The sequence below is a fragment of the Eschrichtius robustus genome, chromosome 21, assembly GCF_028021215.1.
Source record: "Eschrichtius robustus isolate mEscRob2 chromosome 21, mEscRob2.pri, whole genome shotgun sequence".
In the NCBI taxonomy this organism is placed as follows: Eukaryota; Metazoa; Chordata; class Mammalia; order Artiodactyla; family Eschrichtiidae; genus Eschrichtius; species Eschrichtius robustus.
Window position 1 is genome coordinate 17,695,555 of NC_090844.1, and position 13,937 is coordinate 17,709,491.

Sequence of the window (13,937 nt, forward strand, 5' to 3'; positions counted from 1 at the left end):
AGAAATGGGTTACAAAGGGTAAATTTTTTTATTTACCAAGAAAAATGCGCTTGTTTTGTTGGGTCTTCAATCTAGACACTATATGTAGAACCAGGCCACTTATACATAGTGTACAGTTAGGATTATGTTTTTATGTTAAGTGATGAATAGAAGGCATGAGTAACAATCCTTGCTGTTGGAATCTTAAGTTTGATTTTCATCCGCCTCAAACCATGTATTGAGCACTTTCTACAGGCCAAAGACTGTGCAGGGTAGATATGGGGAAAAAAAAGGAAAACTGCTCCAGTTCTCAGAGGAGTCAGCCAGAAAAGCCTCCACCGTTGGGAAAAGGGCAGTTTTGGACAGTTAGTAAGTGTGTCCAGGTTACTAGACATATTCTCTTGAGTCGTTACCATTGTGTCATACATTGGAAATTCTGCTTACTACATTGACCAAATTTAGGTAGACATAAAGTTTTTTTGACATTTTTGGTTATCTAAAGACTCCTGATCCTTAATCACTCTTATTCTTTTCCTTCTCACCAAAAGATACTTAGCACTACGGTCTGTGGTTTCACTTACTTTCTCTGGATAAGCTTTTTAGTGACTTTTTCCCAGATCTTTTTATTACTTCTTATGAGCTTCTTGAGGATAGGGTCTAAACCTGATGATGCTGGGTAAGATTGTACTTTGAATAATTATTTGTACCATATGTAGCCTGGAATAAATCATCTAGAGCTCTGAGCTCTGATGGCATGGAAGTTTGAAATTCTTTCTTCAGTTAGTCACAGCTACTAGAGGTCTTTTAAGCCTGAGATATTAATTTCCTCCCTGCTTTTCTCGACTTCCCTCCTTGTCGTCTCCTGGTGCTCCCTCCCCTCCATCCACTGTGATGTACTCAGCAAGCAGCTCAGCCTGTCACTTCATGTCCCTCTGGAAGACTGTACCGTTAGGAGTTAGGGTCCCATAGAGCTGGAAGGCATGAGGCTCCTATTCCTTCGGAGTTATAATTCTGTTTTATTATGAAGTGCCATTCTCAGAACATCTGGCATACCCATGTGCAAATACTTGTACAGAATTAATTCCACTTGTGATCATTTTATTCCATTCTCCATTTAGGCAGACAGTCACAAGTTGACAGTTTCTCGTGAATAGAGACTTGGGCTGTTTCTTGTCTGGGGAAATATGTATTTACATTTTAAAGAGGGATTTAGATGAATTTTCAGTCTGGGATTGTTTCTCTTAATACCTTTAATAAGATTTGTTTCAGAGTAGTTTTGCGTTTCTGTAGAACTTTTTGATGATTCACTAGAATTGCTGGTTATTGAATTTGATGTAGTACTCTCAAGTATTGAATTTTGTGTTTAACGCTTAAAAATTTCTGGCGTTGCTTTATGGAAATATTAAATGACAACTATGCAGAGTGAGTTACTAATTCATTTTAATGCCAGTATAAGAAGAATGGGTCCAGTCAATGAAAAGGGAATGGGGATAGGAAAAATCCTGCATTTCTCTTTTTATAAAAAAAACTTTAAATGATTTTATATTGCAGATGTGACTGTTTTTTCTCTTAGTTGTGACTATTATGTTAGAAAATGTTGGTTACATCTTGTTACGCTGAACATTTAAAATTTATAACCGTATAGGTACATAATCAAATGAAAATTGTTTTCTACTTATATGGTATATGTGGAAGCCTCCAGGGCTGGTTATTGTTTTTTTGTCTCTGCTTGCTCTTGTTTTTATTAAAATTGGAATAATAAAACAAATAGAGGTATTTCAACCTTGAGCTAGATTTTGCTCACCCTGATGTCCATTATGAAACCTTGGGGGCATACTATGTTATAGAACTGGAAAAAATGTTACTGGTATCCAGAACATTTGGCACAAGGATGTACTAGAGAGCGCACAGACTTTGAAGTTAGACCAAATAGGATTCGTGTCTGAGCTCTTCAATGTTAGCTTCGAGGCTTTGGATAAGTTAACTCAATGCCTTTGCGCCCAGTTGCCTCCTCAGGACAGTGGGGATAATACCTGTCTCCTGGAGTTATTCTACCACACTGCCCAATATATGAAAGGTATAAATGCTAAGAATTTCCCTTTGTTTCTTGTTTTAAACCTCTTCTGATTCATGGATAGGAAGTTTCATTAATTTTCTCCACGCAATTTTGGGGGTGTTGCTTGGATCCTCTGGTGCTGTCTGTAGGGAATTAAATTCCAGAAACAGGAGCCTGATAACTTTCCCTCTTCCTTAAAAAGAATTGGTTTATACCAGTACCAGTTGAGATTATTCATTATTTATTCTTCAACTCCACCTTTGTTACCTCTTGGTTTTCTTGGAAGTTTGTGTTTAGTGGAGTTGCTGATTTTTTTTATATTTGAGCTGTATTTTTTTTAAAAATTAAAATAGATACTTTCATCTTTGCTAAAGTCTGTAAATTATGTTGCCAGTTTGCTGTCAGCACATTCTAAAAGCACTCAGAATTGAATCATCACTTTGAATCAGTAAAGCGCTTGTGGATTTTAAAGTACTGCCATCCTCTGTTCTAATTTTTAACCTGTAACTTAGTCCAACAACATTCATATTTGAGAGTTTTGGTTTTAAAATGTTACCATTAATATATATAATTATTGAGGTAATGCTGAATTTTCATCTTTTGGACAAAGTGAAATAAAACAGCACCATATGTTTTTGGAAAGTAACTTGTAAGTACGACATTAAGGACGTTTTCATTCAATTATCACATCAACCCTATGAGGTAAACAGGGCAGGTTGTGAGAGTTCTGTTTTATACATGAGGAAACTGAGAAGCAGAACTCTTTGGATAAATGTTTTGTATTATGATGAGTAAGTTATGGAACCAGGACTAGGACCCAGATCTTCCCTCCTGGTCCATTCCCCACTCCAAATAGGATACTGTTACTTGACTACTTCTAATGCCATAAGAAGTAATAAATTACTGTTGCTAGGATTTTCTTCACATTGCTGCTGCAATGGGATCAAAGGCACATGGTAGTTTGGAAATGTAAAATTTCAAATGACATAGCTTAGAATTATGGTTTGTTGTTTTTCCATTTTCTAGCCACAGAACATAAAGCAGAATGTTAAATCTTGTAAGCCATTATGATTAGTAGCAGAAATGGAAAATTGACAGTTACAGATCATTACAACAGTATCTTACATTTCTATAAGAATTTATAGTTTTCAGACTGCTTTTTCAAAAAGAACCTAATTAGATTCCTTTGAACGATCATCTGAATCATTTGATTATAGAACAATACATTGTAAAGTATACCCATTTTATATATAGTAATGCAAGGTCATGCATGTTGAATAGCGACTAATATTTGTTTTTCTGAAACATTTTTTTTTTCCTATGGAAGTTTTGAATCCTATTTCCTTATTTTAAGCTACATAGAGGCAGGTAATTCTTGGGCAGATGGAGTTAACCCCAGGTAGAAATTTAACTAGGAGGTGAGGCCTGTTGTCAATCAGAACTGGGAAGAGAATGTCCCATAAAACCACAGTTACGCCTTGGGTATCAACCATGGTTTCTAGCCCTAAAGGTCAACAGTTCTTATTACCAAAGTGACTTCTAAGGAATGTCTGCTGTTAGGACTTGGAAAGGAGGCCCCTTCAGGGAGGTTGGCTCTTCCTTGGGCTGCCCCTGTGAGTTACATGTGTACATACATTGACCTTCTGTTTAGGCACTCATATTTGCTGGTGGAAAGCCCAACACAGATAATCATTCTCAAGTAAAGGCTACAGGAAGTCGATGTTTAATGAAGTTTGGGAGATAAAATGTGAGGTGCTGACTTGCGTAACTGCACCCACACATAATGACACACACACACACACAGTGACGTTTTTCAATTGGTCTTGGAGTGATTCAAATGGAAAATTATTTCCTTTTCGCCAAGTGGACTTTGAAAGGATATGGCAAGTGTCTGAAAGAGTCTAAACATGTCCCTGTTCATGATCATTTAACACTTTCAGGAAAAGATTTTATTTTAGCTTTGAACTCTACCCTGCGCACCTGGTCTATGCTTATTTCCCTCAAACAGCCTGGGCTATTTTTTGGGTAATTTCTTTAAGTAGCTGTACATAATTAAGAAATGAAAAGGATGCACAGTTTTTACATCAAATCATTTCTTTAGCCCAGTTGTACAAAGCTTGACAGTGGCCTTTGATAGACACTATGTGTAAATGGTGGTTAGGTTTTAGTTATTTTACTTTCATAGAGACAGTCCCTTCTGTGTTGGCTCAGTACTATCCTGAAACTTTGGCTTACTGTTTTAACTCATTCTTTTTACTGATTTTCATGAAAAGGCTTACTTTTTTATGGGATTCTGAAAATTATCTACACCGTGATGTAATATCCACAAAAGTAAGAATTTAATTTTGTTCACCTCCCTTATCAGGAATACTTAGAAGAGTGCTTTATATTTAGTTGACCCAAAAAATGTTGACGAAATGCTGACTTAGACTGAGAGAGAATATTTTAGATTCTTGGGGGTCTGTTGGTTTGGGTTATAAGCACCTGGTACATGGTCCTGCTGACCCGCTGTTCAAGGTGACTGTTTAGGTCTGAAGCTATAGTGCCCTATAGGGTCATGGCCAGAGACTTACTCCTCTAGGAGGGTCAAGGTGAATATGTTACAGTAAAATGTAAAAATCTCCATAAGTAGAGCAGGTTTGATGTCCATAAGATCAAAGATGGTAGTGGGCATAGTCAGCCTTCAAGGTTTCAGTTGGGTAGGAAGGGTTAGTTGGAATGTAGATTATAGAACAAGAACCAGGAAAAACATCTCCCCCCGCAGCCCCACGGAAAGGCATTTTATTTTAAATATAGCAGTGAGTACATGTCAATCCCAAACTCCCAGTCTATCCCTCCCTCCACCCTTCCCCCCTGGTAACCATAAGTTCATTCTCTAAGTCTGAATCTGTTTCTGTTTTGTAAAGTCATTTGTATCATTTTTTTTTTTTTTAGATTCCACATATGAGTGATATCATATGATATTTGTCTTTCTCTGTCCGACTTACTTCACTTAGTATGATGATCTCCAGGTCCATCCATGTTGCTGCAAATGACATTATTTAATTCTTTTTAATGGCTGAGTAGTATTCCGTTGTATACCATATCTTCTTTATCCATTCATCTGTCAGTGGACATTTAGGTTGCTTCCATGTCTTGGCTATTGTAAACAGTGCTGCAATGAACATTGGGGTGCATGTATCCTTTCGAACCATGTTTTTCTCTTTCTCTGGATATATGCCAAGAGTGGGATTGCTGGATCATATGGTAGCTCTATTTTTAGATTTTTAAGGAACCTCCATACTGTTCTCCATAGTGGCTGTATCAGTTTACATTCCCACCAACAGTGTAGGAGGGTTCCCTTTTCTCCACACCCTCTCCAACATTCGTAGATTTTTTGATGACGGCCATTCTGACTGGTGTGAGGTAATATCTCATTATAGTTTTGATTTGCATTTCTCTAATAATTAGTGATGTTGAGCATCTTTTCACATGCCTCTTGGCCATCTGTATGTCTTCTTTGGAGAAATGTCTCTTTAGGTCTTCTGCCCATTTTTTGATTGGGTTGTTTGCTTTTTTGATATTGAGCTGCATGAGATGTTTGTAGATTTGGAGACTAATCCCTTGTCGGTCTCATCGTTTGCAAATATTTTCTTCCGTTCTGTGGGTTGTCTTTTCATTTTGTTTATGGTTTCCTTTGCTGTGCAAAAGCTTTTGAGTTTAATTAGGCCCCATTTGCTTATTTTTGTTTTTATTTCCATTACTCTAGGAAGTGGATCAAAAAAGATCTTGCTGCAATTTATGTCAGAGAGTGTTCTGCCTATGTTTTCCTCTAAGAGTTTTATAGTGTCCAGTCTTACATTTAGGTCTTTAATCCATTTTGAGTTCATTTTTGTGTATGGTGTTAAAGAATGTTCTAATTTCATTTTTTTTTTTTTTTTTTTTTTACATGTAGCTGCATAAGTAGAGCAGGTTTGATGTCCATGAGATCAGACAAAAATGGTAGTGGGCGTAGTCAGCATTCAGGTTTTCAGTTGAGTAGGAAGGATTAGTTGGAAAGTGGATTGTAGAACAAGAACCAGGAAAAACATCTTTATGTTCCAACCTGAATTAATGGATGTGTTCTGGAATACATAGTGCTGTTTATTAGCCATGTGATCTGTGGAAAAAAAAATTTTTAATTGAAGTAAAATTAAGTAACCTGAAATATGCTTAGCTTAAGTGCACAATTATGAGTTTTGACAAATATGCACGTGTGGAACCAACACAGTAATCGAGGTATAGAACGTGTCCATCACTCCCAGAAAGTGCTTTCAACCATGCGAACAAGTTGCTAAGCTTCGGTCATCAGTAAAGTGAGGATTATAATAACGCTTGCTTTACAAGGTTGTTGCCATTATAACAGTAGCAAATAACAATTGTGTGTGAGTTAGAAAGTTTCCAAAACTTTCATGTAACTCTTAATCCTATGGGATGGAATGTTACTGTCATATCAGTTTTTACAGATGAGGAAAATGAGGCCAAGATTATTTTTGGCTTGATCAAGGTGGGTAACCCAGTTACCGAGTAAATGTGGGAACTCTCCGTGAGTGATGCCTGCCCTCCGTGTCTAGGCAGCTATGGGTCTGTAGCTGTATAGCGCTACCAAATGTTAGTTGATTTTATTTCTGTGAAAAGGCGAGTTCGGAAAGAGATCAAGAGTACACATTTGAACTGAGTTTAATATCCATTGCTATTTATTAACTGTGTCTCTTGGGCAAGGTACTAACTGTCTGGAAACATCAGGTTTAGCATCCAGAAGGGGTGGAGGGATGGGAAGGAGGTGACTGTCATGGGACCTGTCTGTCCCACTGGGCTATCAGCTGAGAGGGTGACTGTGAGAACACTTTGAGGACTTTCAAGTGCTACACGCCTCTGTCGTTGTCGTTACCCGTGGAAGAGGTAGCTGCCTGCTCCCCCGTCCTGGCCTCACACACTGGCTGACTGTGGGCAGACAAGTAGGACTTGACGGTGTGTCAGGGAGAGGCAGTTCCCACTTGTCGGTTTCTCGGTGCCATGAATACTGTGTTTACACAGCGTTTTCTGTCTCAGGTCTTTCTGACATTCAAAAGCCTCAGACAGTTTTTCAGCTATTAGGTCAGCCTCACTCCACAATACTTGCCATTTTATTTGGAAAGTGTCTTTAAAGAGAATTCTATTTTGATTTTCTTTCTGAAAAGTATACCCTTGGTACAAAACAGTATGCGTTGGTTTGAGGTGGGTGAATCCCTAAGTAATCCGAAGAACTGCAGGATGTGTTCTGGCCTGAACAGATTCTCTGGTGCGTGCTTCCGTATTCCTGAAGATGAGCCATTCCCATCCTGTGTTTAAATGCCAGTGATTAAACATAGCCCTTAACTTCAGGACTTAAATTTGGTCCGTGCAAACATCCTCTTCAAGGCTGTTCTCCTAAGGATTGTTTCCCCCCCACCCAGCGCACCCACTCCTGGGATGGTTCTCAGTCCTGGAGGAGCGTTATAGCATCATAACATCACAGCAACGGCTGAGGGTTGTCTGGTCCAGGTGCTGCCTTTCAAGCTGTTGGCCTCTGCAGAGGCAGCTCCTCAGGGTTGGTCTTTAGAAGCCTCTGTCCATGTGTATCCCATGGGGCTTTTTAATTTTTTTTTCTTTTTTAAATAAATTTATTTATTTATTTATGGCTGCATTGGGTCTTTGTTGCTGCGCGTGGCCTTTCTCCAGCTGTGGCGAGCGCGGGCTACTCTTCGTTGCGGTGCGCGGGCTTCTCACTGCGGTGGCTTCTCTTGTCGCGGAGCACGGGCTCCAGGCACAAGGGCCCCAGTAGTTGAGGCTCGTGGGCTCAGTAGTTGTGGCTCGCGGGCTCAATAGTTGTGGCTCACGGGATCTAGAGCTCAGGCTCAGCAGTTGTGGCGCACGGGCCCAGCTGATCCGCGGCACGTGGGATCCTCCCGACCAGGGCTCGAACCCATGTCCCCTGCATTAGCAGGTGGATTCCCAACCACTGCGCCACTAGGGAAACCCCCATGGGGCTTTTTTGTGTGCTGGCTTCTTGGCCTCTGTCTTGGCTTCCAGTGGAGGGGTAGAGCATACGCTGACCCTTCCGTGAGGGGTCCAGGGCCTTTCTGATCCATTGGCGTCTCAGCACTTCCTTTTGTGTGGGTCTTTCTGGCCCCCCTCTTCGACCTTCCTGGAGAGTGGGAAGTAGCTCCCTGTAGCCCAGCCGGCATCCTCGCTACCCTGCCCGCCCTCCTCTTCCTCACTGCCCTTTTCACCTGACTCAGAGGTTCCTTGCGAGAGTTTATGAACCAGGTGTGCTTGGTGACGAAATGTCTACCGTGATATACTGAAGTGGAAAAAAAATGCAATGTACTAAGATTTTCATCAAGCTAATTTATATAATCTAAACTGAAAGAATGTTCTTTACTCTGCAATTATGTACTCCCTTCATTTCTGTGTTAAAATGCCCTTTTATAATGTGTTGGTAGTAGTAAAAAGTTATTTTGTCTGAAGTATCTTTAGTGACAAAATTAAAAGCTGGCTTGCCCAAGTTGTCTCTCTAGATTTTTGGAGGGGAAATTTTACCTGTCTATAAAATCCGAAAGGCTGAGAAGCACTCATTGGCCTGTTGCTCGTCTTCAGCCCGAGCGTCATCTTCTCCAGGGAGCCATGCTTAATCACGCCCTCCAGACCTGCAACAGTGGAGTCCATCCCCTGGGTTCCCTTAGGCTGTGCCACTTCTACTTTTTTTTTTTTAAAATATTTATTTAATTAATTAATATTTTTTTTGGTTGCGCCGGGTTTTAATTGTGGCTTGAGGGCTCCTTAGTTGCGGCACGCGGGCTCCTTAGTTGTGGTACGCAACTCTTAGTTGTGGCATGCATGTGGGATCTAGTTCTCTGACCAGGGATCGAACCTGAGCCCCCTGCATTGGGAGCGTGAGTCTTAACCATTGCGCCACTAGGGAAGTCCCTGTCGCTTCTACTTTTGCAGTTTTTGTAATTATTTATTTGTACTTTCTTGTCTTAACTGAACTACAGGCTCTTTGAAAACAGGGACTGTCTTCACCATTGTGTCCCTAGCAGAGCTGCTGGCACATGGTAGGTGAGTAATGAATTTTGTTGAATGAATGACAGCTCTTTTAGTAAAAGGGCACTTTATTGCAGGGATGAGGAAACAGGCAGGGTGGTGTGTGAAGTAACTGACCCTCACTTAGCTTCTTGGGACTGTTCTAGTGCTCTTGTATGGGTTTTTTGTTTTTTGTTTTTTGTAGCTAATTGGAAGCTTTGAATATAATAAAAATCACATATGGATTATTTCATGCCTTGAAAGTCTCTAGAATTAGGAGAATAGTTCTAAGGAAGTTGGTAAGGCTTAGATGGCTAACTAAAACATCTTACATTTATATGTTGGTGGGGAACAGAGTTATTCTCAACTGTAAATGTGGATTAAGTTAAACCACACTGCCCTCTTGCTTATAACAGCTAAGCTAGGAAGTTAGTATCCTAAAAGAATGGTGTTATTTTATATATTCTGATTAAAATATTTTGTACAGGGGTTACAGCCATGTGGAGAAAGGCATGAGTGGATACTGGAATTCTTCACTTAAAAAAAAAAAACTAGGCTATTGAATTTCACAAATTATTTTGTGAAACAGTCCTCTCCTGTTTTTAAGTACAAATCTTCATTGCATCCATCTCTGCTTTTAAACTCCAAGCCGGCCTGCCTTTGCCATCAGGGCCACAGGTCTGTGTAAAGGGAAGCAGTGGTCCTGGCCTCAGTCAGTTTGGAATTTGTTGACCACAACTGTGCTGCAGGTTGGCGTTGAGGCTGGAGTCTTATTATTGAATTATTTCTGCTGAGAATTTATTGCTGAGAGTAATTATTTAGAGGTTTCTGTCTCAATTGACTTTCATGTACCAATGATTTTAAAGGCTGTCACAGTCAGGCTGTCATTCGATTGGGAGCCAGATTTGGACCATTTTCACGGAGCTAAAAACTTGGCATTAAACACGTTCACTTTAGAAATATAAAGCCAGGGCTTTCCTGGTAGTGCAGTGGTTGAGAATCTGCCTGCCAATGCAGGGGACATGGGTTCGAGCCCTGGTCTGGGAAGATCCCACATGCCGCAGAGCAACTAGGCCCGTGAGGCACAACTACTGAGCCTGCGCGTCTGGAGCCTGTGCTCCGCAACAAGAGAGGCCGCGATAGTGAGAGGCCCGCGCACCGCAATGAAGAGTGGCCCCCGCTTGCCGCAACTAGAGAAAGCCCTCGCACAGAAACGAAGATGCAACACAGCCATAAATAAATTAATTAATTAATTAAAAAAAATAAAAAAGAAATATAAAGGTAAACAGAGTCCAGCTTGTGAATTTCCAAGTTCTTCTATAGCACAACAATCTGCATATTCAAAGTCTTTTTTTTTTTTAATTTCACTGTCCATGCCTCCAAGTCTCTGGAGGACAGAGTCTAAGATCCCATAGGCTTATTCTTCCTACACCCCTATTTGAGAAATGCAAAAAGTAGCCAATTTTGGAGCAATGACCTTTTGTCCTGCTTATGAGGGTAAAGGAGGAGATGTGGCTGTGTTTCTCACTTCCTGAGGTCCATGTTGTATTCCTTTGTTCTCCTGGCACATTTCTATATTTAGCTGTCCTGGAACTCCGGAGTACATGGAGGGGAGGATACCTGACAGAGGGATACTCACCTTCAGGGCCGGAGACCCCCAATAAGATGCTAAATGCCACAGCCAGGACCAGTGAGTGAAACTTCTTTAGTCCTTGGATCTGCGGCTCTGGGTCAAGCCTACCTGTCTTCTTCTCAAATACTAGAGCCTATGTGTTGTTCTTAACGTTTTCATGAGGTCTCCATTTAATGTTGTCAGTAGAAGTCTGGAGAGCAAATATTTGACACTGTAAACTTGTGGGTTCAGAAAACATGTACAATTCTTTGTAACATCCAAGTTGGGGGTGAATGAAAGAGATAAATTTTGATATGGCATGATGTCCTTGAAGGAGAGGTACAAGGTGAAATACATAAATGTATTTTTCCCTATTTTTTTTGTATGTTCTCCCTTGAAATTTCAGTTGTTAAAACATTCAAACCTAATTTGAGGTTCTTATGCTTCATTTTAGCAGTGAGATGGAAAAAGCAAACATTTAACTTGACATTCATGTTACTGTAGCTGTCTTTTATAGAGGTGTAGCAATAGATGGTGCAAACTTTTAACATCAGATATATTTAGTGTTTCTGGTAGGCCTGTTCCAATTGCAGAAGTTATAGTATATGGTTATTTTTATAAACAGCGCAAGGGGATATTTAACTTATTATGGCGTCTTGGTGTGCTATTCTTTTTTTGGAAGGTGACTAAAATTTTCTTTGAATAATTTTATCAATACCTATCTCTTCCCAAGGCTGTTACACAAATCTGAAATCTCAAGGTTGCTGCTGGACATGATACTTCAGGGAAAAAAAACTCATCACTGAGTTGTTTAAAATTTCCTGGCACATGGGTTAAAATTCTCACAAGAGTAGGAAATCTTTCAGCCTTTTTTTTTTTTTTTTAACCCTGATGAAATCATGGGCACTATGGGTTGCATGTTTGGAATGGAAGCACAGCCTTGGTCAGGCCAACTGAGGGCAGTGTGTGTGTGTGTGGGGGGGGGGGGTTGGGCTATAAAGGTCATGACCGTGCTATCCTTGGAGGACATTTGCCTTTGCAGCCCTTAAGAGATTCTTGCTGTGTTAGCAGAGGAGTGTAGCTAATCCTACTGAGACTTGCGTGGCTTCTGAAGAGTTTCTCTCTAAGGACATGATGATCTAGGGCCAAGTTCAGAATCAGAGAGGGGCTGCTGGCCTAAAAATAGTCACAGTTTAGGAGGAGGGCCTGATGGCACAGAGCCACTGCTGCCTTCCTGCTGCCAGAAGATGACCCGGAAAGGAGGCAGTCAAGTGGGGAGGCTGTGTGTCTGAAGACAAGTGTGAAAAGTGTAGGGGAGAGGAGTGTTTTCTTCCTGGCTTGTGTCAGGGGAGGTAACAGTTTTAGTGATTGACTTTTTAAAAACCCCAGAAAAAATAAAAGTAAATATTGGAGGTTATTCTTTTTATGAGGCTGGGCTTGGTGAGATGTATTTCTAGATGTTTCTAATTTGCAAGAAAATATTTTGTATTTAATGTTAGTCACAGTATGTTTGAGGAGTGGAAACAGTAACGTGCCTTGTTTCCTATACTGCCTGGGAACACAAAGCGAAGCATTGTTTGAAAACTTGCAGACAACAGGTCATTTAAACAAAGACCTATACATTTTAAATTGAATTTTCTGGGAGGATTATTCAGCACACGTACTCATAACTCTTTTGGATACATATGGTGCACGTTTTATGACGTGGGCTTGAAGAAACTTCAGTCTCAAAGTGAGACACAAAAGAATCTTTTCAGAAAGGTGGCTGTTTTTGTTTGGGTATAACATATTCAAAACTTCATATTTATTTTAGAGACTTTTTTTTTGTTATTTAAGGTGAAACCAGATCACTTTAGAAACTTAATCAGTGGTCAGAAGGCCAAAAACACCCTTTTCCCTCCCAGCCTTCAGGTAATTGTGGAGGTCTGAGTGGCGAAGAGGTGGAAAGTATTCTGTTTGAACACATACCTATTTTTTTTTTTTAATTTAACTTAATTTATTTTTGGCGGCGTTGGGTCTTTGTTGCTGTGCGCGGGCTTTCTTTTAGTCGCGGTGAGTGGGGATTGCTCTTCGTTGCAGTGCGCGTGTTTCTCATTGCTGTGCCTTCTCTTGTTGTGGAGCACGGGCTCTAGGTGGGCGGGCTTCAGTAGTTGTGGCATGTGGGCTCAGTAGTTGTGCCTCGCGGGCTCTAGAGCGCAGACTCAATAGTTGTGGCGCATGGGCCCAGTTGCTCCGCGGCATGTGGGATCTTCCCAGACCAGGGCTCGAACTCGTGTCCCCTGCATTGGCAGGCGGATTCTTTTTTTTTTTTTTTTTTTTGGATTTTTTTTTTTTTTTAATTCAGACAGAAAGTCACAAAAATTATACTCATCCTCATCAGTTCACTCAGTCCCATGTAATTAAATTTTTTTTTCATCTTGATCTTTTGTTAGCACTTTTATGAGTTCATCAGTTTTTCATTAGAGTTCTGAAAATGCTTATTCATTCAGTTCAGCAGTACAGTCAGTTACCAGAAACCTGTACTTGTCAGAGTCTTTTCCATGAATTTCTTAAAGATGAAACCCTTTTATAGGAACATATTTGCAAAAGCATCAGAGTACACACAGAACTGTCTGTAAATGACAAAAGACTTAAAAATGACCACAGTTAAAAATTTGATGAAAGTTCATAATAATGCAGTTGACAAGAAAATTAGTTATTTCTGAGATATACATTTTAAGGTAATAACTAGGATTATGACTTATAACATTATACCAGAACATATAAGATTTTTAGAAATTTCATGTAATGTCTGAAACATTTATATTAACATATTTCCATACAAATAACCCAATGAAAGTTTAGTATTAGTTGTTTTGTTTGTTTGTTTTTTTATACTGCAGGTTCTTATTAGGCATCAGTTTTATACACATCAGTGTATACATGTCAATCCCAATTGCCCAATTCAGCACAACACCATCCCCACCCCACTGCGGTTTTCCCCCCTTGGTGTCCATATGTCCGTTCTCTACATCTGTGTCTCAACCTCTGCCCTGCAAACTGGCTCATCTGTACCATTTTTCTAGGTTCCACATACATGCGTTAATATACGATATTTGTTTTTCTCTTTCTGACTTACTTCACTCTGTATGACAGTCTCTAGATCCATCCACGTCTCAACAAATGACTCAATTTCGTTCCTTTTTATGGCTGAGTAATATTCCATTGTATATATGTACCACATCTTCT

At 40.0% G+C, this 13,937-nt stretch overlaps 1 protein-coding gene across 1 annotated transcript in view; it reads left to right on the forward strand.

Annotated features, from left to right (window-relative positions):
- MTUS1 (microtubule associated scaffold protein 1) overlaps window positions 1–13,937 on the forward strand; it is a 157,357-nt gene that overhangs the window by 8,619 nt on the left and 134,801 nt on the right. The window contains 1 exon segment of the mRNA XM_068532323.1: window positions 9,070–9,133. The gene's annotated coding sequence lies outside the window, so the exon portion shown is untranslated.